At 50.0% G+C, this 26,894-nt stretch overlaps 1 long non-coding RNA gene across 2 annotated transcripts; it reads right to left on the bottom strand.

Moving 5' to 3' along the window:
- Positions 1-404: 404 nt before the first annotated feature.
- Positions 405-26,894, bottom strand: LOC132251399 (uncharacterized). 2 transcript variants are annotated; one of them, XR_009463413.1, is made up of 3 exons: positions 21,013-26,894; positions 9,985-10,057; positions 405-9,476 (listed from the first exon to the last, which is right to left on the bottom strand). It is a non-coding gene; the product is annotated as an uncharacterized LOC132251399 (long non-coding RNA). The 2 variants fall into 2 exon arrangements; XR_009463414.1 differs by having other exon boundaries at positions 405-10,057; positions 21,013-21,695; positions 21,787-26,894.

Below are 26,894 nucleotides of genomic sequence, written 5' to 3'. Positions count from 1 at the left end.
CGGGGGGGAGCAGGTTCAGCCTGGCTGGGGGCGGGCTCAGATGGCAGGGGGCTCCAGGGGTGGGCAGGCTCAGCCCTGGGGGGTGAGGGGGGGGGGGGGGGCTCAGCCTGGCAGGGATCTGGGGGGGGGGGGGGCAGGCACAGGCTGGCAAAGGGCTCTAGAAGGGGGTGGGGGGTGGGGGGGAATCTCAGCCTGGCAGGGGTCTCCAAGGCAGGGGACAGGGGTCAACTGGCAGAGGTCTCGGAGGTCGGGGGAGCAGGGTAGGCTTAGCCTGGCAGCAGTCTCTGTCGGTATGGCGGGGACAGGCTCAGCCTGGCATGTGGGGTCTCCCAGGGGGGACAGGGCTCTGGCTGACAGGGATCTCTGAGGGGTTGTGGCGGGGGGGGAGGGGGGGGCAGGTTCAGGCTGGCAAGGGGCTCGGGGTGGGGGCAGGCTCAGGCTGGCAGAGGTCTCCAGGGAAGGGAGGGAGGCTCCGCCTGGCAGGGGTCTCTGTTGGGGCGGGGGAACGCTATCCTGGGAGCCTGTGGTGAGTGTGCCATGGCCGCTCCCCAGCAGCAGCAGACAGGGCACTGTCTGTAAGGCACTCATGGATCACCTCCTCCCCACCCTCCATCGTAGGGCACCTGGGTGGCTGCCCACAGACCCCAGGCCCACAGTGCACCCCCAAGACCACCCAGACCATTTCACATCAAGAACCTTTATTTCTCTGTAACACGGAACTCCTTCCTGCCCCCTCTCCCCAACACCCCAGTCAATGTGGCAATGCTCTGTGCAGCTCAGAGGCACAGCCTGGGCTGGAGCCAGGATTTGGTCCAGCTCCCACCTGCAGGCCATGGTCCATCACACAGACCTCCTGTGCCCACAGGGCCTTCACCTTGATGTGGCTCTGCTGCTCAGACCACTCGTGGCTGAGATCCTGCGTGCCATGTCTTCATAAATATGCATGTTTGCCCAGGTGCCCCAGCCAAACCATCTGTGGGCCTCAGCCTCACCCAAGATAGCAATGAGGTTGGCAGTATCTCCTGTTGCCCAGCTGGCCCCTGGGCTGTTCTGTCCAGGGTCAGGGGTGCTGCCATCAGTGGTGCTGCCTCTGCCAAGGACTCCAGGTGCCACTGGGTCCAGGTATGTATCCACAGGCAAGGGGCATGGTGCCCAGGGGCCAGGGTGCAGCCAACAGAGGCCTGGGAGTCCGGATGGGGCTGTACAGCACTGCTACAACCAAGTCAACCCCACCTCAACAGCATGCAGTGGCCAGAGGAAGGGAGCAGTGGGCCCAGGGGCTAAAGGCCAGGCAGGGACTTCTAAGGAGCCGCACCTGCCCCGTGGTTGGAGGGACAGACAGCCACGTTGCTCTGGCTGACCGGAACAAATTTACTCCCAGTCAGCATCTACACATGCCCTACTATGCTTTAGCTAACGTGCAGTAAATCTACTACCTGTATTTTCAGGTAGTAGATAATCACATGGTAGTAGCTTAGTGCATGGTTAAAAAGAGACACTTTACTGCACAGTAGATAAGTCTACTGCATAGTACAGCATCTTGTGTAGACGCACAGTGTCACTTAGATCTTATTCCACCCTGCTTGAGTCCCTGAAAACCACTGACCATTACTTTTGTAATACATCTTAAGTGTAGATCAGAAAAAAGCAGGGTGGAAGAAGAGGACCCACCCACCTTTTGTACTAACAGGTTTCCCTAGACTTGAGTAAAGTGCAATAAGATTGAATTTAGGTATTAAAGTATCACTTAAGATGGGTGGAACAGGAACTGACCCCAAGTGTAAGCCCTTCTGTCTTCAGGCCTCCTCTGGGACGACTCTGCCAAAAAACGTCACTGTGGCAAGTCTGAACACTGGACATCCATATACTTCACCAGGGCATGGGTGGATCCACGATTTTAGAAAGCAGGTATGCAGACAGTGTGGTACATCATCACATACAATATTTTTCTCCAGTAAAAATACTAGATGTTTTATTAATATAATCAGGGTGAGCACTACATTATTCAGTTAACGATCAAAGTAAAAGCAAATATAACTATTAGAATTTGTATTAATTTGCTAGATTACATATAGAGCTTAAAAAACCACACCAAATTAGGCAAAAAAAAGTTGTGTCATTAGTCCTGCAGGCATTAAACTTCAATGTACATCTCTTATTCAGACTCATGAAACAAAACCTAGCCTTCTGGAGCATCTTGACAGTGCCTCCAATACTTCACTGCCAGTCATTTCTACACCAGAGTTAATATGACCATATCTTAGTTAAGTTTTTAACCTAAAGCTAAAAACAGTCTGCAGCGCTATGAAATAGAAGAGACATGTTACCAGGAGTGGCTGACAGACAGAGGGTTGTTAATACCTGTGGAGTAGCTCGAGATCAACCTGAACAATGACAAGGAGCCATGAAGGGAATCTATTTTCTCAGCACTGCCTGAATAGAAATGCCACTGCCTCTCCCAGCAATTGGTTTTAAAGTTTGGCGAGGAATAAGAGTGCAGCTGACCCACTGCACCTCTCCTCCTGCCCTCCAGATCCATCCTTGTACCAAGGTGTTCACAATGTCTATCACTTTTATCTCAAAACAGTGTAGAGCAGCCTCAAGGCTGCTCTGACTTACAGTGCCTGGTTATGGCCCTTTAGGAACCAGCACACCAGCCAGGGATCACCAGGATGTAGCAACATTGCTGTTAGGCTCCCATCTTCCTGGCTGTGCCCCAAAGCTAGGAGCAGTAAGGAGAGCTGTGTACCTGGTAAATATACTCACTTATGCCAGCCATGGCTTCTGCCATCCTGGATTCTGTCCCAGCTAGCAGGGTGAGACAGCTTTCAAAACCATCTAAGCAGGGTTGAGGATTTGACCCTGTATCAATAACTGGGTTCTTCTGTTCAGGAGATGTGGACAGAGGCCCCCACTCACTGACTGGGATTAAAGTCGACCAAAGGCCCTGTATACCACCATGGCCAGCCTGTACCGGGGATGGTGGACCCATCTTCCCCTCTTGCACCTTGTGTGGCATGTAAGGAAGTATAAAGTAAAATTGTATGCTATAGTATAGCAGCCCCTCACACCCATTTATGTATGTATAACAGGCTCCATAACTTAAGGATTCAGGCTCCTAATGTCCCCACCCACCCCAACCCCATGAAGAAAAATGGTTTTATTTCCACTCTTAAGGGGTTTCATCTAACAGGGCTTGGCCAGAGAAAAGGCCATATAGTCCATTGGAAACTTAAAGGTTGATAATACCTTTACGTTTCCAATGGACTATATGTTTGGAAGAAACTTCATTTTTCCCCAAATGTTCTGTGATTCATTTTACTGTAAAAACAAAAGTCAAAACTTTTTTTTTATTTTCAAAATTCAGTTTTGGATAAAAAGGTGGGATTTTGGTAAACTACCTTTTTCTTTTTAAGAATGGAAAAATATTTACAGAAAAAAATGTCACTCACAGAAAATAGGGGAAAATACTCTGACTCCATGCAGTTTTTTGAACAAAACCCCTTTCTCGTCCCCAGTATAGGCAGGCTCCCATTTGCGTGCTTGCCTGCCAGCCTCGTCCAGCCACTGGAAACCAGTACCCGATCGCCTCTCCCCCCTGGCTTGAATTAACAGGGAAGAAGAGAGCCGGCGAGTGGTGTTGAAGCTGGATAACTTCAGGAGCGTGAGCTGGGGGAAGCGAGGAGAGGCCTGTGGGGAGCAGCAGCATCCACCCCTTCCCCACAAACCAGACGAGCAAAGGGAAGGGATGGGCACGTGATGGCTGGAGTCCCAGTGGGCAGCCTCAGTGCAATCAGGGGGTGCTGATGGAGGAGGCAGGGGCGCCCTGTGCCCCAGGGACACTTTTTAATATACTTTGCTTTATAATTGGACCCAGCCACAAACTGCTGTGATTGCCTATTGCTCCCCCTGCATGCACCCACGAGCACCACTGGCGCTGCCCCGCTGTGATCACGCAGGGCTCCCTGCTTCTCCACTGGGCACAGCTAGCCCATGAGGGGGAACAGGCTCCCTGCAGTAACATGACAATGCAGGGATAATGCTAGAGACTCCCCAGTTCATAGGCATGAAGCCTTGTCTGCTTGAATTAACTGCTGAGAGAGCTGGGGCAGAGCGGCCAAGGGGAAGCAGAGATCCTTTGTGCTCTTCACACAACGGCTTGTGTTATTTAATGGTGATGGAGACCAGGCTGAATGGACACGGGCTGAGTGTTGGCAGAGACAGGCAACTCCTGCATTACGCTATCAGCTCAGTCTGTGTGCCTGGGCCTATGCAAGGGGGTGCCTATCTCCCCTACCCCTGCCAGCAGCTGGTGTGCAGCTTCTGCCTCCAAGCTGCACAGAGCAGGAAGAGGTGTTAAGAGGGACTTCCCTGTCTCCCGGGTAAGTGGGAAGTGAGGGGGTGAGGGATGTAATGCCCCCGGGCCTCTCCAGTACCACGACTCAGATGTGAGGGGTAGTGTCCTCAACCCCAGCAGCGCAAGGCAGCTCCCAGTCTCCCCCAGCTTCACAGGCTGTGAGAAGGGGCTGCAGCAACAGCCTTTCATGGGATCCAGTGAGGTCAGAGCATTGCTGCAGATGTGACCTTTGGAGGACACCACTTATTCCCACCCTCCTTTGGCACTACTGAGGAACGGCTGCCCATAGGAACGGAAGACCCAAGCCATGGTGCTGGAGGACCCGTATCAGGGCTTGAGGGTCATGTGTCCTGGCCAAGGAAGGATCTTGAATGGACCCTACAAGACTGGAGCTTGAAAGGGAATTATTAAATGATAAAAATACAGGCCAAAAAGATGGCAGCAGCATTCACCAAAAGAAGAGGAAACGGGATACAAAAGCAGCACCTGGCCTGAGGGGCCTCTGACCCTGCTTGGAGGCTCTGGCTGCTACCGTGATAAGCTCCATCATCATAAATTACACATACATCCAAGCCCCACCTGGGCCAAACGCACAAATGCCACAGATAAGAACAAGCCACCATTCCTCCCTTCCTGTGTCCCTCGCTGCCAACATCATCAGACGCAGCTCTCAGCTCACAGGACTCCCTGCGCACACCCCTCCACCCACACACCGCTGGTGGCCTTGCACATTAATTTGCCAGAGAGGTCTTGGATTCAGCTGGGGTGGGGTAGGGAAAGAACCACTCCGGACATTTCTAGACAGCTCTCACTGTATTGCTGATACATGGGAGCAAAGGGCAGAAGGGCCAACAAGGTCCCAGGGCTTGCAAGAGAGAAAGCCTGCAGAAACAGGCCAGCAACCTAGATCCCTTTGTGTAGGCTGAGAGGGAGGGATGGGGATCTCCTCTAAGAGGAATGGTCTAGGCACAGTTGAACCCGCCTGGACCATAGAGATGAATTTAGACGATCTCTTGAAGTGCCTGTTTTTCTGTGATTCTGTATGTTGCTCTACTGCTTCCTTCCACCCTCCACCCCACCAATGCTCCATCCACTTTTTTCACGTTGCCAGCTCTCGCTGTTTTTAAAACAGATCTTGCAACACTTAAAATGCAGGTCATGGGCTTAGGTGAGAAGTTCTGATGCTGTCATTGAACCTCAGAAGCACCGAGACACCTAGTATTAGGTTGAATGCTAGTGTTAGGCACCAGTTTCCCCAGATAAGGCTTGGGCAGAATCAGGCATTTTTGGAAAGGGGTCATCAGAAACTGAGAAGGGAGCTGCCTGAGCTCCCCAGGAGTGAAATGCAGAGGAAAGGTGCAGTCTTATCCGGTGTCAAAGACAGAGGCATTTGGGTGCAGTCCCCTTTCCTGTCTACTTTCCCATCCAGTCCCCTTTCCCATCGACTTACCCTCCAAAGACAGAAATTTGAATTCTTTTCAAGGCATTCTCTCACTATTTTCTCACGAGCTTTAAAAAAAAATGCAGAAGTCAGGGGGATCCTGAGTAACATCTCTGTGCAGCATGGAATACATGGCCACACGTGGCAGCAGAATAGTTTTAGTAGCATTCACATGGGACAGCGTGCTCTCCTCATGCCTGGCTGTGCCATGGGCAACTATTACGCATGTAACAAAAAGATGGCCTCTGTTCCAAGGAGTTCCTGATCCATGGACAAGAGACCAATGGGCATCTACAACTTACCAGCAGGGACAACACAATATACCAGTTACGGTTAGTGCATTAAGCTCCACTGCAGCCCACCAACGGCCTACTTATTTTCAAGGGTCTGACTTGGGTCAGAGCAGAGGGGAGACTTAAGGAAAGACGTGGAGGAGGAGAGAGTGGTGCTGCGGTCATTAGAGGCCTCGCTTCCAAGGCACAAAACTATTTTTGTGCTGTTTGGCCATGCAAAACCTTAATACTGCTACATCTCACCATGGCTCATCTCTAAAAATCAAAGAAAAGCAGGGCTGGAAGAGACCTCCAGAGATGATCTAGTCCAACCCTATGCCTGAGGCAGGGTCATCCCTACCCAAACCATCCCAGATAAATTCATTGTCTAACCTCTTAGCAAAAGTACACCATCACCCCTGACACAACCACAAGATATACCATCCAAACCTGCCACGGGTAAAGCAGGGAGGCCGGAGTGGCCAACATCTTATGGCAACAAGGTTGTTAAAACCTTGTAAAAAGATCTAAGAAAAAGGGCCATCCCCCACCCCAAGTCCATACCAGTCTAGCCATGGTATCACTCCCCAAATGTGGCAATGAGTCTGATTCTGAGCAAAAGGGCAAGACCCTCTAGCTGGGAATCTCCAGGCTTAAGTCCCAGCAAGAGCACTGGCACAGCCCAGTCAAAATGCCCAGCTGTGGCTGCAGCCAACACCCAGTGCTTCTAAGGAAGGCAAATGCCCTGCTTCTCCTCCCCCACCAATACATACAGCAGAAGGAGGGGAAAAATACCTTCCCAGCCCCATGTGACAACCAGCAAGACCCAGAAGCAAGGGAAATTCCCACTGTAAAACACAGGCATCACTATTCCTAGGTCATCCCTGACCAACCTCTTCTCAAACACCTCCAGTGACAGAGTCCACAACTTCCCTGGGTATCTATTCCACTGCCTCCCTGTCCTAACAGTGCTTATATCCAATATAAACCTACTCTGCTGCAACTTCAAGCCATTGGTCTGCACCCAACTCTCTTCAACAAGAAAGAAAATGTGCTCTCTCTCTTCTTTATAGCAGCTTTCAAATATCTGAAGGCATGCCACCATGTGCTCTCCGCAAGCTGAACATGCCTGGCTCCTTCAGTCTCTCTTCATAGGACTTGCTTTCCAAGCCCTTCATCATCTTTGTTGCCCATCTCTGAACCCTCTCTAGCTTCTCCATATGCTTTTTAAAATGTGGAGCCCAGAACTGCACACAGTGTCCAGATGAGGCCGAACCAGTGATGAGCAGAGGCACTGTCACCTCCTGTGTCTTGCACATAATGCCTCTATTTTCTCTAGACAGAAAAAAAGCTGGAGGAAGCAAAGGGGAGAGGGTAAAACATGGAGCTAAGCTGACTTTGTTCCCAATGAGAAGGCCTATCTACACCTGCCACACGAGGATGACCCCATTTCCCCTGGATTAGGAAACCGGCACTCCTAGGCACCAGCTTCACACTTCAGCCCCTTGCAGAAGTCCCCTTTCCTGTCTACTTACCCTTCCCCAGGCACTAAAGTGAGGAATCCACCAAAGCACTTGCCCAACAGGTCCTGACTGCAGGATGTGCAGGATGCTGTCTCCAGGCGACCACAATGCAGAAGCTGGAGGAAATCCAAGCCTCAGGCTGTCAAGGCTAGGTGATGGAGCTCTGCCTGGGTCACTTGCTGTAGTTCCTCTTCCCATGCGAGCAAGGCAAAGATGCTGCTGGATAGCAGCAGGCAGATGGCAGAGAATAATTAGCTTAGCATCCTTTAAATACTTCTGTCCAACGAAAGGAGCCTGGGACCACAGTTTGTCAAATCCATCCATCCATCCATCTCAGCTGTTCACAGCTTTGTAGAAGGCTCCTGGGACTACAGTTGTTCGGAGCTGAGCATGATGAATTTGGTGAAGGAAGCCGAGATGAGTAATGACTGGCGCTGTGCAAATAATTAATTTCTGCACTCAGTGTCCAAACCAAAACACAGGCATTTGCTTCTGCTTGACTGGCAAGTTCCACTCCATTTTCAGGGGCAGCACTTTTTTTTTTTTTAAACGCCCTTTTTAAAATTAAAATTTGACATGTTAGGAAGATTCCCTTTTTTTGGAATGAAAAAAAAAAATTAAGAATCTAAAACATTTTCCCCTTTTTTCTGACAAAATTATTAGCTGAGTTGAGTGCAGCTCCATAGCTGGGTCTGCTTAACTACAAACTGCATTCTCGTGGTGAATAAACTACCCCCAGCTTTAGTAGCAAGGGTGCCAGCATTGTTCTGCATGCACATGTGTTACAAAGGTGGGAGTCAACATGGATTTTATGGTAACAAAGCCAAAATCTATTGACACATCTGCATTTCTCAGTCTCACTGCAGAATGAAGCCTCTAACAATTTCTGTGAAAACAACCAGTTATTCCCAGGCTGCTGCAACAGGAATATCTCACTTCAGCTTCTGTCCATTCATCCCCATGAGCCTGCTGTCAGCCATCTGCCCCTATGTGCATCCCAGATCTTCCCAATCCACTGCAGGGTAAAGATCTTCTCTGCCAACCAGTGCAATCCCTGCTCCAGAAAGGGACCTGAAGGAGCCGATGAAGTCAAAGATGTGAGGTGCCATCCTCGTGAACTGCCTTCATTTCTGCAACCATATTGTTCATCCTTACAATCTGATTGCATCTGTCACTTGGATTCCTTCCCAGCTATTATTTCAGCACAGTCTGTGGGGCTTCATCAACGGTGCTCCAATATTTGTACATATCCCGCACTCCCCTCCAGCTCATAGCATGGATTACAGCTGGACAACAACTTGGCCTTTCCATCACACACACAAAAAATGACAATATAGAAATTTTAGTTCAAGGTAAAAAGACCAAACTTTTCACAGGCCAGAAATACCGAGCTGAACCCAACCACAAACCGGAACACAGGCAGTTTTGCTGATTTCAATCCAGTTTCTGTCAAAACCATCTAAACAAAATGTTACCAAGTTTTGAATGTGGAACAGAAATTCAAAGAGAGGCCATTTTGCCTCTAATGTCACAGAATCGTGACAGAGGAGAAAGACTAGAGGGAGACGAGCACTAGGGCTCCATCTCTCTTTTAGGGGACAACAAGAGAGTAAACACTTTCCAAAAAACATGGAGACAAGAGATAAAGGCAGGAGGGAGTAGCTGAAGATGGCACAGGTTTGCAGGTGAGGGAATTGTGCCATGAGGCAATGCTTGGCCATGATGGAGCACTGTCTGACACCACTGGGAGGATAGTCTCATCCAGCCAGGGACACAAAGCAGAAAGCAAGAACTGCAAGCCCCGCTATAATACCCATTCCCAATGCCAAGCCAGGTCCCCAAATCCAGCTTCCTTGTGTGCTTCTGTGCAGCCATAGATGGACCTAAAATTTGAAAGGGGGTGCAAAGGGTGAAGTGCATCATCATCACCTAGAAACAACACATTTTTCCCCAGTTAAAAATAAGCTAGAAGCTGGGCCAATATGCTAGGGCAGTGGTCCTCAACCATTTTTGTACCAGGACCCATTTTTAAAAAACAGTGGCCAGTCCCAACCCAGTAAACAGTTTTAGTAGGAAACAGCCCCCTGGCCCTGCTGGTGCCCCTCACTCCCAACCCGCTGTCCTGTCCCCCTCCCACAAGAAGCTCCTTGCAAGCTGGAACTCTTCCCACATTTTTATCCTTTAAAGGAAAATCCATTTTTAAAGTTTATTCATGACTCTTTCATATATTCCTGAGAGCCACTTTTGGGTCATAGCCCATGGGATTGATAAACACTGCACTAGGGGCCTAGGGCTGGATTGTTCAGTTTGAAATTTAAGCAAAAACAAATATAGCTTTTCTGGAATGAGTTAGAAACAATCTGCAGGACTGTGAAATAGGAGCTTCATTACCAGGAGCGGCAAACAGGCAGCAGAACAACGGCTAGCTGGATTGGTGGAACATTAACAAGAGGGTTGTTAACACCTGTGGAATAAAGAGTTTAGAAGGAGATTATAATGAGCCTTGAAGTCAAGTGTCTCCCTCAGCACAGCCTGACTAGAAAAGCTGCTGCCCCTCCCAGGAATCAAAGTGGGGTGAAAGTGCACCTCTGCACCCCCCACACCTTCAACCCTGCATCTGCCCCTATGTGCAGCCATCCTCACCTGGGTCCTGCCCTGAAGGAGTGGGACCAGGCATGGCTGCACCTCAGCCTCTGTGAGGGACCAGGGCCCAAGTTGCTGTCCTTGGTGGGGAGATGGGAAGAGAGTGTTCAAGCTTGTGCCAGGGGCTTGCAAAGGCACAAACCATGGTCACCACCTGGGAGAGGACTGTCAAGGGCCAGAAGCACCCCCAGACCCACAGTGAGGCATAAAGGGAGCCTACAGGAACAAGTAAAGAAATGGGACATGCGTCTTCTGCAAGGAGACTGAGAGGCTGGGTCCTACAGCCTTGCAGAAGGAGGCTGAAGGGATACGACTGATTGCTGTCTAAAAATGCATCTGGGGGTAAACGCCAGACGGACAGAGGAGCTATTTAAATTCAAGAATAATGTTAGCATGAGAACAAATGTGAACAAACTGTCCAATAAGTATATTTAATCCAGAAGTTAGCAAACAGCTTCTAATTATCAGAGCAGTAGAGTTCCTAGAAATCATAGAGAAGTTGGAAGAGCACACACCAACTGCTGAAACTTCCTTAGCCTGACGAAGCATTTTTGAACCCGAAAGCTTGCTTAATAACTTTTCTCCAACTATTTGGGTTGGTCTAATAAAAGATATCAAATTCACCCAAGGAACCTTGTCTGCCTATGTCCTTAGACCAACACAACTACAGCCTAAACCCCTGGACTTTAGGAAGGCCTTTGACACTGATTCGCACCTTATCCTCATTGGGAAGCTAGCAGACTGTGGAGTGGACGCCTACACGATCAGGTGGGTGGCCAACTGGCTTAGGGACCACACCCAGAGAGTGGTGGTTGATGGTTCCTTCTCGGCCTGGAGGGAGGTGGGCAGCGGGGTCCCGCAGGGTTCAGTCCTTGGACTGATATTATTCAATATCTTCATCAGTTATTTGGACAAGGGCGTGGAGAGCACCTTCTCCAAGTTTGCTGATGATACTAAGTTACGGGACAAAGTTAGTACACCGGAGGGCAGGGAGCAGATTCAGGCCGACCTGGACAGGTTGGATCAATGGGCAGAGAGAAATAGGATGCAATTTAATAAAGATAAATGTAAGGTACTCCACCTGGGAAGGAGGAATCCCCAGCACACCTATAGGTTGGGGAGTGTCCTTCTCAGCAGCTCGGAGGCAGAGAGGGATCCTGGAATCATAATTGACTCCAAGATGAACATGAGCCGGCAGTGTAACGAGGCCGTCAACAAGGCCAATCACACCTGGTCATGCATTAGCAGGTGCATGACTAATAGAACAAAGGAGGTGATGCTCACCCTCTATATGGCACTGGTCAGGCTGCAGTTGGAGTACTGTGTCCAGTTTTGGGCGCCGCACTTCAAGAGGGACGTGGGGAATCTCGAGAGGGTCCAAAGGAGGGCCACTCACATGATTAGTGGCCTTCGTGATAGACCCTACAGGGGGAGGGTGAGAGAGCTGAATCTCTTCAGCCTTTACAAGAGACAGCTGAGGGGAAATCTTGTGGCCGCCTATAAATTTATTAGGGGAGGTCAATGGGGAATAGGGGAAGTGCTGTTTACTAAGGTGCCCCAGGGAATGACTAAGAATAACGGGTGTAAACTAGTTGAGAGTGGATTTAGGTTAGATATTAGGAAGAAATTTTTCACAGTAAGGGTGGCCAGGATCTGGAATGGGCTTCTAAGAGAGGTGGTGCTATCACCTAGCTTGGAGGTCTTCAAGAGGAGGCTAGATAGTCACCTGGCTGGGGTCATCTGACCTCAGTCCTCTTTCCTGCCAGGGGCAGGGGGTCGGACACGATGATCCATTGTGGTCCCTTCTGACTCTACAATCTATGAATCTAGTCCAGTCCCCTGCTCATCTCTATCCAAACCATCCCATACAAATCATAATCTAAACTCTACATAAGATTATTGACATGACAGACCTAACACCCGAACCTGCCACAGGTGAAGCTGGGGAACCACGACAGCCAATGTCCTGCTCCTATAAAAGTTTGTCAATATACACTCAAGAGATCCCAGATAGAGGGTTCTGCAATGGCTTCCCAGAAGGAGCAGTGGAGGCTTCATCAGACAATGAAAGGGATCATAGGATGCAGCTGGCTGCAATAGCAGCGGACTGGACCTGGTGACCCAGGAGATCTCCTGCAGTCCTAAGGGCCACTATGGAAAAGATGGAGTTCCACCTCGTCTCCCTCCACCCATTTCATCTGTTGGCTCAGATGGTTTGTAGGAGCCCTGCAGGTCCCCAAGGCTACAGCCCTCAGTGGCTGAAGCAGCTGCACACCTCCCTGGCCACTGTCAGCAGTTTCTGCACTTTTGTATCGGGATCCAGAAATTCCCCCATAACCAACAAGGGAGGCCAAGGATGAGCTGGAAGCAACTCTCGTGAGCTTCCTTTGCCTCTTGCCCAGCAAAGAGTTGGTGGGGCCTCAATTACTACTCTGTGGCAGCACAACATTTGTCCAGGATGTTACCAGACAGGTGCTGTATTTCATACCCGCAGCTGCTGAGCCGGACAAGCTGTAGACAAAGGGTATGCTGCCACCAGTCTTTTTGCTGATGACTCCATGGGCTATAACCACTAACCATTTAGGTGTACCCTCTCACCTTCAGTGAGGCAGTCCATGCTGCACTGCCCTCCTCGCAGCCATACAGAGACCTGGAACTGCTTTGTTAAGAAAACAGAAGCAGCTAGAGACAAGCCAGCTGGAGCCATCACTGTCCATGCAGAAGAAAGGAAACCTATGCCCAGCACAAAGCTTTGTACCATTAGTAGCTAGCATCAAGGTCAGAGTGCTTTCTGTCATATCTCACTAAGGTCTGTTGCATTCTCCTGCTGACGTATGCAGTGAAACCATGGAAAGCACTAGGGACATCAAGTTCTCCTCTCTTATAGACTTGCTGTCTTTTGGCACCCTTCCGAGCTACCACTTGGCCATACATTTGTGCCATGGTCTTGCTCCATGTGGTTTATCATGCCTGATGTCTCCAAATGTTTGCAGGCATGGCCCAGACCAGGTCTTAAGTCACAGTTGATGAAGAGCTCTGCCCCTGCCCCAGCATCAAGATGAAAAAGGTTGCAAGCCCAGGAGCTGGCCTGTTTGCTTTTGGCAAGGAAGAAGCTGGGAAGTGTATCTGGTCATGATTGCTGCTACAGTGTCAATGCAGCACAGGACCACTGCAGTTTCCCCCTACTATTCCACACAAACAACATCCAGCAGAGATGGAAGCAGCGACTTCCCCTGCTCCCAATCCTGTGAGCTGTGATTAGGAGTCAGTTCTTTTCCAGAACTACAGAATTCAATCATAGGTTTATAGCAACCTAATGGTCTCTGGAGAGCAGCCCAGAGCTGTAGTAATGCAAGCACCTTATGTGGCACTTGAACCATGCAAGCCTCCTTCTCCTCGTCACCACGGCCTGCACCCAGAGCAGCCATCTTCCCTTCAGAGGGCCTTTCTGCCCTGGGCAAAGGCACATCAGCTCATTTCCAGCAGATCTTCCATGGCAGCTTCTCCATTTAGAAGGACCCTTCTTGCTTTGCCTCTACTCTAAAGGAGTCCTCAGAAGACTGCAGCCCTGGTCTGGAGTCTCCCAGATTCTCTAACAGCCCCCAACAGAGGCACTTTGCTACTTGAACAGGGGGTATCAGCAGCAAATTGAAGTTACATGTTTTTGGGGGGAAGGGAGAAACCATGACAACTGCTGGTTTACACTCTTTCTACCCCATCTAGGTACTTGGCAAGAAATCAATGGCTAAGAGCAGGCATGCACGAGAGTAGAACTGTCATCCAGCACCAATATGGGAGCTAGAGAAAGGATCTGACTATCTTGCTATGCTGGGAAAACCCTCCCCACAAGTTACCATCAAACACAGCAGCACCTTGCTTCCCCCCACCCTCAGTTACAAGGAAATGCTGACTTGAAACGGCTACTACACCAGATCATTTGGAATCAGACTGGACTCATCCAATGGAAGGACATAAGGGACGTAGGTAAAAGACTACAGAGCAGTGGCATTTTCCAGCTTAAAGTTGAAACAATGCTGAAGCCAAAACACAACTAAATGAAGAAAAAGCAGTGGGAAATGCTGAAGTTGCAATGACAATATTTCATCGGCGTTCTCGGTGAAATTACTCCTTTTGTAAGAAGGTTTTTATTTGATGGATGGAGACTTAGACTTCATCTGAAGATTTCCCATTAGCTCTGGTTTAGATGCTGCTGTAGCAACAGGCGGTGACTGTCTCACAGGCTGCAAGACTTCAGAGGTCAAAATAAAAAGAAAGTCAGCCCCTGCCAAATCCTGGACTGCTATCGTGGAAGCCAAGGAGCTGCCCAAGGCCTCTGCTTTTCCAGAGTACAGAGAAAGCACCATCAAACTGCTCAGTCAGGGAACACCCTATCTACCAAGCACCTCAGGACAGTCTTTTGGATCCATGACCAAACACTGAACAATGAAGTTGCGTGGTGCTAACACCACCAGGATCACAGGTTTGATCACTGGTTGAACTAGATGATCTTTTCATCCTTCCAGCCTTACTTCTCTATGAAATAGAAAGTCAATGGCAGAATGCACAATGTAGACCCAGGAGTTGGTTCTCTCTCAAAGATACGGTCATGGGCAGATAGTTTCCTGGCACCCGCTCCCTGCCCCATTTATAATGGTACACACTTGGAGCTGCCCTGGGGGAAAAACTCTGATTGCTCCTTTCTCACCTTGATATTTCTCTGGCATGACACTCCTTAAGACCTGTCTCACCCTGTGCTTCCTGAATGACACAGCCACAGATCATTTCTTCTCTACCACAACCTGGGGATACTCGTCTCTTTGCATCATTTACACAGCACCCAAAAAAAGACTTCACCAGCCTCTCCCTCTGCCTCTCAGAAACATCATTTGCTTTGTTTCCAGCTGTCAGGGAATCAGGACAGGGATTGCAGTGTGTTTAGCACCCCCATGTGGCAGCCGACATTGTGAGCCAAACGGATGCTGAACCGGCTGGGTCACGAGGCCTCTTTTCTTTAATAACAGGATTCGTTTCCTAAGCTGCAGTTCAGCATTTCACTCATCTGGATAAGGCCAGGGTCTGTGGGAACACAGGAAGTCTAGTCTGCTATCTGCAAACTAGCACACTGTTTGTAGGAGGCAGCTGCTCCCACAATGCATTTGTCAGGAAAAAATTGAAGGAATAGATGACAAAAGGGCACTTCTGAGAAACATCTGGAGCTCAGCTGGGCTTGGCACCCTGCTAAGGCAAAGTATTGAGATGCATCTCAATATAGCCACCATCTACCACAGCCAGGCTAAAGAACCTGATTTTATCGTTCCTAAAAGAGCACTTCTTTTAAAGACAGGAAGATGATCTAAAACTCCACACACTCGCTTCAGAAAGGATCTGTTTTGCTTATTGTTCCTCTGAAGCACGTACTGCCATCTTCAGCACAAAGCGTGTGCACCCGAATGCACTAGCTCTCTGATAGTATCAGAAAGCTGCTTTTATACCAGCAGTTGCAGACTGCCTCCCCCACCACCCCATAATTCAGTCAGCCCTGTGCAGATGACCTCTGATCCCAACCAGTAAAATCAGAGAGGGAAGCTGCAGTGCATCTTTCCCAGGTCAGGAGTATCTGTAAAGAGCAGCTGCTCTGTCATATTCTTTCTGTTCAAAGCTGGATCCAGATTAGAGTCCACCACCAGTGGCATTTTAGAGAGAAAGGTTTTAGAAACATACAGGGGGCATCTACACATGCACTTTACTGTTGAGTTGCCTAATTAGCTCCACAGTAAAGCATCACCATCTACACGTATGGCACTATTAGGCCGCAGTAAACTAATTGACTTCGCCATAGGATAGTACTGCCCAACATAAGTACTATCCTATGGCAAAGTAATTTATGCTGCTGCAACACACATGTAGGCACTGTCCTGGCTGGCTGGGGTACAAAGGTGCTTCAGTGTGGGGATGCCTGTGAGCTAGCCCCACACTGGAGCATCCCTGTGCCCCAGCACATTGAACCAGGCAGGAGTAGCTCCGGGCTGGCAGGCTGACCCCCAGGGACCCCTGCCAGCTGGGGCTGCTCCGACCTGGCTCAATGTGCTGCGGTCCCAGGCACACAAAGATGCTGCACCCAGGAGCAATAAACTCTGGTGCACTAATATCATGTATAGATGTGCCCACAGAGGCTTGCACCTACATTTGGGAACTGCCCTCACCCTACAATCAATAGCTAGAGATCAGTGCTGCTGCTGCAGGCTGAGTCGCATCTGCAGACAAGTGCAGAATTTGAGCTAAAAGCAATGAGCAGCCCTCTTGAGTGCAGGACACAAGGCAGGGAAGTAGCAGTTACTCTCTGAATACTGGGGAGCTACATTTCCTAAAACAAGTCATGAAATGGCAAGACCCCCATCCCTCTCTGAAGTCCTGTGACCTGGCTGCCTACCTGATGCTTCTCTGCATGTTTTCCAGGGAAAGGATGTAGACCCCAGGGGCATTCTGTATTTCATCCACCCGGCACAGACTCCCTACCAAAGCCACAGGGAGACTGTACTGCTGACAACATGGTAAGGGTGCTGAATAATAAGTAGCTGCTGGAAACATTGCTTGAAAACAACAGGCCAGCCACAGAGGAGACTGCTTGGGTTCCCCGCACTGGGCTGCCCTGGTGTAGGACAGTCTCAGGGGTGAGAATCATGAGCTCTCCCAGGACTTTGCTTTTTTAAAACTCAACACGCTTCAATTAAGAGGTCAGACTATGTAGCCTAGCGGTTAAAGTCTTCCTCTGGGAGGGGGGCCTTTGTATTCAGGTCCTGCTTCTCATGCTGTTGTTGGGTAAGAAACCAACCTTATTCGGGGATGTTGTAGCAGAAGAGTTGTGCGGAAGACACAGGAGATAACTGTTCTGCTTGACTCAGCGCTGGCAAGACCTCAGCTGAAATGCCATGCCTGGGTTTGAGCCCTGCATTTTAAGAAAGTTACAGACAGATCAAGTCCGGAGGAAAGCAGTGAGCATGCTAAAGGGTTTGGAAAACATGACCTGTGAGAAAAGGCTGAAAGAACTGGGCTGGCTCAGTCTGGGAAAGAGAAGACAGAGAGCTGGCAAATGACATCAGCCCGCCAATACGTAAAAGGTTGTTATGGAAAAAAAATGCTGTGAACACCAGAGAAAGGATAAGAAGAAGTGAGCTTACAATACAAAGCAGACCTATATTGGAGAGCAGGAAAATCTCCCTTCCTGCTCGAGCGGTGAAATGCCAGAGCAGGCTGCCGAGGGATGTGGGACTTCCTTCACTGAGGGGTAAGAACAGGTTGGGCAAACAGGGACAGTCTCAGTGCGCACAAGCCTGCCTCGGAGCATGGGGTCAGTCTAGAGGCTGATCTCTGAGGGCCCTTCCAGTCCTGCATTTCTCCAATCCTCAAGACTTACTTTTATTCAGGCATGTTAACCAAACACCAAAGCCTTTGAGCTGGCCCCTCAGCTGGTATGAACCGATCATAAAATCACAGAGTCACAGAAAGTTAGGATTGGAAGGGATCTAAGCAGGGCACATCTAATCCAACCTGCTGCTCAAAGCAGGACCAGCCCCAACTAGATCATCCCAGCCACAGCTTTGTCTACTGGGTTTTGAAAACCCCCAAGGAGCTTCCACCACCTCTGGGTAACCTGTTCCAGTGCTTTACTACCCTCCTAGTGAGAAAATTCTTCCTAATATGTAACCTAAACTTCCCTTGCTGCAACTTGAGCCCATTGCTTCTTGTTCTGTCATCCAGCACCGCTGATAACAGTCCAGATCCATCCTCTTTTGAACCCCCTTCAGGTAGTTGAAGGCTGCTGTTAAATCCCCCCTCAGTCTTATTCCTAGATTCATAGATGTTAGGGTCAGAAGGGACCTCAATAGATCATCAAGTCCGACCCCCTGCATAAGCAGGAAAGAGTGCTGGGTCTAGATGACCCCAGCTAGATGCCTATCTAACCTCCTCTTGAAAACCCCCAGGGTAGGGGAGAGCACCACCTCCCTTGGGAGCCCGTTCCAGACCTTGGCCACTCGAACTCTGAAGAAGTTCTTCCTTATGTCCAATCTAAATCTGCTCTCTGCTAGCTTGTGGCCATTATTTCTTGTAACCCCCGGGGGCGCCTTGGTGAATAAATCCTCACCAATTCCCTTCTGTGCCCCCGTGATGAACTTATAGGCAGCCACAAGGTCGTCTCTCAACCTTCTCTTGCGAAGGCTGAAAAGATCCAGTTTCTCTAGTCTCTCCTCGTAGGGCTTGGTCTGCAGGCCCTTAACCATACGAGTGGCCCTTCTCTGGACTCTCTCCAGGTTATCCGCATCCCCCTTGAACTGCGACGCCCAGAATTGCACGCAATACTCCAACTGCGGTCTGACCAGCGCCCGATAGAGGGGAAGTATCACCTCCTTGGACCTATTCGTCATGCATCTGCTGATACACGATAAAGTGCCATTGGCTTTTTTGATGGCTTCGTCACACTGCCGACTCATGTTCATCTTGGAGTCCACTAGGACTCCAAGATCCCTTTCCACTTCCGTGCCACCCAGCATGTCAATTCCTAGGCAGTAGGTATGCTGGACATTCTTCCTCCCTAGGTGCAGCACTTTGCATTTCTCCTTGTTGAACTGCATCCTGTTGTTTTCTGCCCACTTGTGCAACCTGTCCAGGTCTGCTTGCAGCTGTTCCCTGCCCTCCGGCTTGTCCACATCTCCCCATAGCTTTGTGTCATCTGCAAACTTGGACAGAGTACACCTCACTCCCTCGTCCAAGTCACTGATGAAGAGATTAAAGAGTATCGGTCCAAGGACCGAGCCCTGCGGGACCCCACTGCCCACACCCTTCCAGGTGGAAACCGACCCATCCACCACAACTCTCTGGGTGCGACCCTCCAGCCAATTCGCCACCCACCGGACTGTGTAGTCATCCACGTCACAGCCTCTTAACTTGTTCACCAGTATGGGGTGGGATACCGTATCGAAGACCTTCCTGAAGTCTAAGTATACAACATCCACCCCTCCTCCTGTGTCCAGGCGTTTCGTAACCTGGTCATAAAAAGAGACTAGATTGGTCAGGCACGATCTGCGTGCCACGAACCTGTGCTGGTTTCCCCTCAGCATAATTTGTCCTGCCGGGCTCTCGCATATGTGAGCCTTGATAATTTTTTCAGAGACTTTGCCAAGGATGGAGGTGAGACTGACTGGCCTATAGTTGCCCGGGTCCTCCTTCCTCCCCTTCTTGAAAATGGGGACCACATTGGCCCTTTTCCAGTCCTCCGGGACTTGGCCCGTGCGCCACGAGCATTCGAATATTCCCACCAGTGGCTCTGCAATGATGTCGGCCAGTGCCTTCACCACCCTTGGATGGAGTTCATCCGGGCCTGCCGACTTAAAGGCATCCAGTTCTTCCAAGTGACTCTGCACTATTTCAGGGTCTACGCATGGAAGTCTGGCGCCTTGCTGCTGCCTCTCTACAACCCCAGTGAGAGATTTGTCTTGCCCCTCACTTAGGAACACTAAGGCAAAGAACTCGTTGAGGAGTTCAGCCTTGTCCCCCCTGTCCGTCACCAGTTGTTTCTGCCCATTTAGTAGGGGTCCTATTCCTCCCTGGGTCTTCCTTTTACTCCCTATATATCTAAAAAACAATTTCTTATTGTCTTTTACTTGGGTTGCCATCCTCAGCTCCATGGTAGCTTTGGCCCGTCTAACTGCCTCCCTACAAGCACGAGCAGAGGAGGTATATTCATCTTTGGTGATCTCTCCCTGTTTCCACTTTTTATGTGCTCCCCTTTTGGCCCTTAGGCTGCTCTGGATTTCTCTGGTCAGCCAGGGAAGCCTCCTGGCCCTTTTCCCTCTTTTGCCTCGCTCGGGGATCGTCTTGCATTGTGCCCGAAGGATCGTTTCCTTAAGGCACAGCCACCCTTCTTGGGCTTCCATCTCTTCAAATCTCCTACTCTGCAGTGCATCCTTGACTAATCGCCTGAGTTCATTTAAATCAGCTTTCCTAAAGTCTAGCACTTTCACCCTACTAGTTACCTTACCCACTCGCCGTCTTATGGTGAATTCTATTATTAGGTGATCACTGTCCCCCAGATGGCTACCGATCTGGAGGTCCACTACCATGTCATCTCCCGTTGCCAATACCAGATCCAGTATGGCATTCCCCCTAGTGGGACCGTGTACCTCCTGTGTCAGGTGGAGGTCCTGTACACAGGTTAGAAACCTGCGTGAGCGGTGGGACTTTGCTGTCTGTGACTCCCAGCAGATGTCTGGGTAGTTTAGGTCCCCCATGACTACCGCCTCTTTAGCTTTTATGGTGTCCGAGATTTGCCTCAGGAGCCCCGCATCTATTTCTTCCCCTTGGTGTGGGGGTCTGTAGCAGACCCCTACCACCAAATCCCTTTCTCCTTGCCCCCCATGTAGCCTAACCCACAATCCTTCTACTTCCTCAACCTTGGATTCCGTCTTGATGAGGGTTGATGTATATTGCTCACTGACATAGAGCGCAACCCCTCCCCCTTTCTTCCCCATCCTGTCCTTTCTGTACAATCTATAGCCCTCAATATGTACCGCCCAGTCGTGGGATGAATCCCACCAGGTTTCCGTTAGCCCCACTAAGTCATAGGTGTTTAGTGCAAGCAGGAGCGCTAGTTCATCCTGCTTGTTCCCCATGCTCCTAGCATTAGTATATAGGCACTTGAGCCCTGCGACTGGTGCCTTTGCTGCCCCCCCCGCTCCGAGTCCCAAGGGGCCCTTTGATTCTTACCTTCTCATTTCTTACCTGTGCCATAGTGCTGGCCTCCCCATGGCTTTCAGGATCCCAATTCTCTCTTTCTTCAGGCTGGGCTGTCCTTGTTGGTGCCACATGGTTTGGTGGTCCACAGCTTCCCCCGCCCTCATCTTCCCCTCCCCCCGGCAAGCCTAGTTTAAAGCCCGCCGGAGGAGATCCGCCAACCTAGAAGAAAACACACGCTTACCTTTGGGGGACAGGTGAAGCCCATCCCAGCTGAGCATGTCCCTCGTCATGATGCGCGGGTCATTGTCCAGGAAGCCAAAGCCTGCCTCGAGACACCACTGCCGAAGCCGCCAGCTGGTCTCTTGGATGCAGTTCTCCAGCCGTCTTCCTCGTCTGGTCACTGGTAGGATGGAAGAGAATACCACCTGTGCACCGAACTCCTTCAGCACGCCGCCCAGAGCACTGTAGTCCGCCATCAGGTGATCGGGGGTTCTCCTGGCCGCATCATTAGTACCCACATGGACTAGGACCATGGGGTGGTAATCGGTGGGCTTGATCCTGGCCTGGATTACCTCCGTCACATCCCGAATCTTTGCTCCAGGAAGGCAGCATACCTCTCGTGCTGAGGGGTCCTGGCGAGAGATGGGCCCTTCCATACCTCTCAGAATGGAGTCGCCTATGACGAGCACTCGTCGCCTCCTCCTCTGGGTCCTCTTGGATCTCTTGATCTGTTCGGAGTGTGAAGAAAGTGGCGTTTCTTCTTGCCCAAGGGTTTCCTCCTCCCCTTCCATCTCCTGCAGGATCGCCAGGGCCTTGTACCTGTTCTCCAGTCGAACTGGAGAAGCTGGTACAGATTCTCTGCGAGCTGTTCCGGTCCTGGCTGTGACCGTCTGCCACTCTGCTGTGGAGGGCAGTCCCCGGGCTGCTTCTTCCTTCGGTGCCTGGGCCTGCAGGGAAAGGAAATAGCTGTCAATTTCATCCTCCGCCTCCCTGATCGCCCTCAGCCTGCTAACCTCCTCCCGGAGCTCCCTCACCTTCTCATCTCCAAACTAAACAAGCCCAGTTCCCTTAGCCTGTCCACATAAGTCATGTCCCCCAGCCTCCTCACCATTTTTGTTGCCCTCTACTGGACTCTCTCCAACCTGTCCACATCCTTTCTGTAGTGGGGGGCCCAAAACTGAACACAGTACTCCAGATTTGGCCTCACCAGTGCTGAAGAGGGGAATAGTCACTTCCTTCGATCTACTGGCAACACTCCACCATGCAGCCCCGTATGCCATTAGCTTTCTTGGCAACTAGGGCACACTGCTGGCTTATATTCAGATGATTGTCCACTGTAACACCCAGGTCCTTTTCTGCTGAGCTGCTGCCCAGTCAGTCAGCCCCCAGCCTGCACCAGTGCATGGGGTTGCTTTGTCCTAAGTACAGGACTTTGCACTTGTCCTTGTTGAACCTCATGAGATTTCTTTTGGCCCAATCCTCCAATTTGTCTAGGTCACTCTGACTCCTAGCCCTACCCCCCAGCATATCTACTACACCCACCAGTTTGGTGTCATCTGCAAACTTGCTGAGGGTGCGCTACATCCCATCTTCCAGAACATTGCTGAAGACATTGAACAAAACTGGCCCCAGAACCGACCCCTGGGACCCTCCACTTGATACCAGCTGCCAACTAGACATTGAGCCATACTGCTGTCTGAGCCCAATGCTACAGCCAGTTTTCTATGCAGCTTACAGTCCATTCATCCAACCAATGCTTCCTTAGCTTGCAAGCAAGAATGCTGTGGGAGACTGTATCAAAAGCCTTACTAAAGTCAAGGTATATCACACCCACCAGTCTCCCTGCGTCCACAGAGCCAGTCATCTCATAAAAGGCAATCAGGTTGGCCAGGCATGACTTGCCACTGGTGAACCCATGCTGACTATTCCTAATCACCTTTCTCTCCTTCAAGTGCTTAGAAATGGATTCCTTGAGGATCTGCTCCATGATTTTTCCAGGGACTAAGGTGAGGCTGACTGGTCTGTAGTTCCCTGGATCCTCCTCCTCCTCCTTCTTAAATATGGGCACTATGTTTGCACTTTTCTAATCATCTAGGACCTCTCCTGATCACCATGAGTTTTCAAAGATGATTGCCAATGGCTCTGCAGTTACATCAACCAACTCCACCAGCACCTTTGCGTGCATCCCATCCAGCCCCATGGGTGTGTACACATCCAGCTTTTCTAAGTAGCCCCTAACCTGTTCTTTCAACACTGAGGGATGCTCACCTCCTCCCCAAACTGTGCTGCCCAGTACAGTGGTCTGGGAGCTGACCTTGCCTGTGAAGACTGAGGTAAAAAGGGCATTGAGCACTTCAGCCTTTTCTACATCCTTTGTCACAATATTGCTTCCCCCATTCAGTAAGGGACCTGCACTTTCCCTGATCCTCCTCTTGCTCCCGACATACTTATAGAAACCCTTCTTGTTAACCTTCACATCCCTTGCTAGCTGCAACTCCAATTATGCTTTGGCCTTCCTGATTTCATTCCTGCATGCCTGGGCAATACTCTTATACTCCTTCCTAGTTGTTTTTCCAAGTTTCCACATCTTATAAGCTTCTTTTTTGTGACTGAGTTTACTGAAGAGCTCCCTGCTAAACCAAGCTGGTCTTCTGTCATACTCACTAGTCTTCCTGTACATCAGGATGGTTTGTTCCCACACTCTAAGTAAGGCTTCTTTGAAGTACAGCCGGCTCTCCTTACAGCCCCCTTACAGTTCAGCCCATTTACACCATTCGTTATCTGGCCTCAAATGTTCCAAATAGTCTGAGTCAAACTCACCTCCAATTTCCTTTAATAAAAGCTGAAGTAGCCAGACTTCGGAGTAGTACAACAACACCCGCTGATGGCCCACAGGCCTGATCCTACATCCAAGAACATGTACAGGTAATTTTGTGCAGATGAGTAGTCCTGTTGAACTCAACCCACTTCACTGAAAGACTGGGAACACTCCCCAGCCCCATATCCAGGACTGTCCCAAACAAACATTCAGAAAACCCATCCCATCTGCATCAGCTTCAAAGACTTCCTACCTGCCGGCCCCTTTAGCCAGAGCTCACCACCCTACCCTCTCGCCACACCGAGCATCCCAGCACTCCTACATCCCATACACATACACGGTCCAGACATACACGATTACATGTTTCCTGGAAACCCTGACGCGTGTCACCGAGAGACAAGAACGGCTCCATTTAAAGCTCTTCCACTTGCTTGGGTACATGATTTGTTTTGTAACCTTCCATGGACATATCTTTGCCTCAGGGAGTGAGCTGTCAGGCAGAAATACTAGCTCATTTTATGCCTTTTTAAAAATCCTTGTTGTTTTAGCAGGGAAAGGAAAGAAATTAAGGCCATCATTTTCCAGTACAGGTGCCTCTCATTAGTCAAACACAAATGATGAGGTTCAATACAGGAGTAATCGTGTGCCAGTCCATGGCCTGCATTATACAGAAAGACAGATTAAATAATTGAATGGTTGCTATTGGCATTAAAAATCAATGACTGAAATCTAGGACTTGAAAACTTTGAAGGCAAGCAAGTAAATAACAGGGGCCAGATGCTTTAGGGCATAAACCATCCTCTCACTAACTGAAGGAGGGTTAGAAAACCTCTCCCTGTGGGCAAGTTACTCTGACTGCAGCCCACAAGGTTCACTCTCATTTCCCTCTTGAAAGAAAAAAAAAGCTGTTTTTTCCCCCTGTTGCTTGCAGCTGCTCAGAACCCTATTTTTCAGTAGATTTCAGAAGAGAAGCATTTTTGTTTCTAAATCTTTTTTTTGCTGAAACTTTCCAATGAAAACCCAGAAGTCAAGCTGACTTTCCCCCAAAGTTTCCATTTTTCCTCCAAAAAATGGGCGACCTCCTTAAGAAAGATGTATTTTCCAGAAAAAGAGAGTAAACACGAACTAACACTTTAAACTGTGTTCTTCTGTGGTGATGTTAAACACTAGCACAAATCACCAGACATGGACAGTGTAGGGCACTCAACCAGAGGTGGATCCAGGATCTGGCCAAGTGGGGTGCAGGAGCAGCCACACGCACTGCTGGGGTGGCTGCACCACCACTCCCAGTTTCCTTCTCCCCCCACCCCAGATGTAGGCAGACCACACCTGAAGCCTCTGGTGGCTTTTTAAAACTCCCCAGAGCAAGTAAGAACCTCCCTTTCCTTCCCCTTCCTTCCCCTCCACCTGCTGCTACTCCTTTCCCAGCTGTCCAAGGGTGGAAGAAGCTTCAAAGCCCCTGCTGCAGGGCTCAGCTGGGACAGAGACAACGGTAGCAGTGGAGATGGATGTGCTCCCTGCCTAGTCCCTCTGAAAGCAAGCACAAGAAGGGGTAATCCCCCCCGCCCCCCCTTCCCATTGCCTCTGCTGCTGTCACTGGTCCCAGGGTGCATCCTTGGGTGCACAGCCCAGAGGGAATAGTGCAGGACCAGCTTTGAAGCTTTTCTGGCACCAGGAGAGTGGGGAAAGCAGCAGCAGCAGGCAGGAGACAGAGGAAAGGGGAAATAAGGGGATAGACCTCCAAGCAGCTGGTTGAGAAGGGGAGGGGACATGCCTCAGAGCAGGAAAGGGAAGGAGGGGGATTTTTATATGCCTTCAAAGATTTTTTAAAAAATCCCCAGAAGTTCCCTTGGCAGGATCCAATCCAAAAATAGGGCTGCAGCCACACCATTGCACCCCCTTGGGTTCTACCCCTGCTCACAACCGTGCTTCTCAAGTATTTCTGGGAAATTCAAGAGGTAAAATAAAAATGTAAGAGCAGACACATAGTTGTCCTCCAATCTCTTTCACTCTTTGGAGTTAGAAATAAAATTTGTAACAGCCAGGACAGGGGGAATTCATGTGCCCTAGTGATTATTCAGTTCTGTCCCTTCATTGGGAAACCCTAATTCTGCAGCCATCAATTCCAGTCTCCAATGGAGCCTGTTTCTTTGGGAAGCTTCAGCTCCTGGCAGCAAGGAATTATTGTTGATGCTCCTAGCTTTTGTTCAGCTTGTGCAGCCTCATTCAGCCCTCCATTGAGTGTCCTCTTGTATTACGTGCCTCTCAGCAACAGTGAATGCAGATGACAAGCCTGCTACACTAACGTATAGCTAGGGTGCTGCACAGGTTTCCGTGCTGCCTAGGTGGACGCCGCTATACTTCATGTGCTGCTGCAGTTATTTTTTAAAGCGAACGTTAATCTTTGGGAAAGGTTTCATTTCCAGCAGTACCAAACCTGAGACGCCTTCCAGGGGCAGTGAGCTGCAGACATCTATAACACACTTCCTGCACGTTCGTCAGGCTTTTAAAGAGGGAGGAGACGCCAGGGCTTGAAGAAACCTGGGTTCAATTCCCAGCTTTGCTCCAATGCTTCTGGCTACTCACTGCTTCTCTTTGTTCTCTTGCATCTCCTCTCGTGCATCGCCCGTTTAGACTATACATCTAAGCGTACATCATCACAGGACTTGGGGCTCTATGCATTTCCCAGGGCTGCCCCTCACTGCCCTCCTATGCCCTCACAACCCCTCTTACCTGAGAACAGAGCTTGGAAGCCGGGAGGGCTGGTCTTCCACAGGGCGTGTGCTAAAACCCAGGTGCCACTTTCCCTGCAGTGGGTAGCCCTCCTGCTTTATGGTGAGGAGGGAGGCTAAATCACTCCCGGGCTGCTGGTCTTCCAATGCCTCCCCACAATTCTCTGCCAGAGGCCTAGAAGGACAGACAAATTCTCCCACAATTCACTGTGAAAGCATCCAAGTGGCTCAAAGAGCCATGGGCTATGCCCTGGGTGGTGCTAACAACACATGGGGGTGCAGCAGGAGCAAGGGCAGTGTAACAGCCCCCAGTTCAGCTAGCTTTACCTGGGGTTACCATATTTCCAGTTTAAAAAAAGAGGACACCTGTGGGGGAG

The sequence above is a fragment of the Alligator mississippiensis genome, chromosome 7 (assembly GCF_030867095.1).
Source record: "Alligator mississippiensis isolate rAllMis1 chromosome 7, rAllMis1, whole genome shotgun sequence".
NCBI lineage: Eukaryota > Metazoa > Chordata > Crocodylia > Alligatoridae > Alligator > Alligator mississippiensis.
This window is presented reverse-complemented; position numbering and strand designations above follow the sequence as displayed.